The sequence below is a fragment of the Tachysurus fulvidraco genome, chromosome 11 (genome assembly GCF_022655615.1).
Source record: "Tachysurus fulvidraco isolate hzauxx_2018 chromosome 11, HZAU_PFXX_2.0, whole genome shotgun sequence".
Lineage (NCBI taxonomy): Eukaryota > Metazoa > Chordata > Actinopteri > Siluriformes > Bagridae > Tachysurus > Tachysurus fulvidraco.
The window spans coordinates 5,050,317-5,050,706 of record NC_062528.1 but is presented as its reverse complement, the minus strand read 5'-3'; positions in this window follow the sequence as shown (position 1 = coordinate 5,050,706).

The following is a 390-nucleotide window of genomic DNA, read 5'->3' as shown; positions in this document are numbered from 1 at the left end:
ACACTGTCAGAATATTTGTTGCATATGTAGTGGAATTATAATATCTACTGAGTTTAAGCTTTGGTCTTCTCAGACTGGAGAGCAAAAGGATTAAGTGGGGAAAGGTTACATTCTTTACAACATAATGGTTCCTTCTACCAGCTCTACAACTCCATGACTATATGACTAGCCAGCACCAGCACAGCAAATCCAATTTTCTGTCAGCTGACCCTCACATGTTCAACAAAAAAGATCAGACATCTATCATACACTGGCTGTAGATATGTAGAGATTTGATCCAAAGATTGAACAAAATATAACTAAAGTACAAAAGAATGCTGTGCATCTTCTTTAATCCATATAAATACACGTTTCTTTGCATGTAAGATATGCAAGAAGTAGGGAATACCG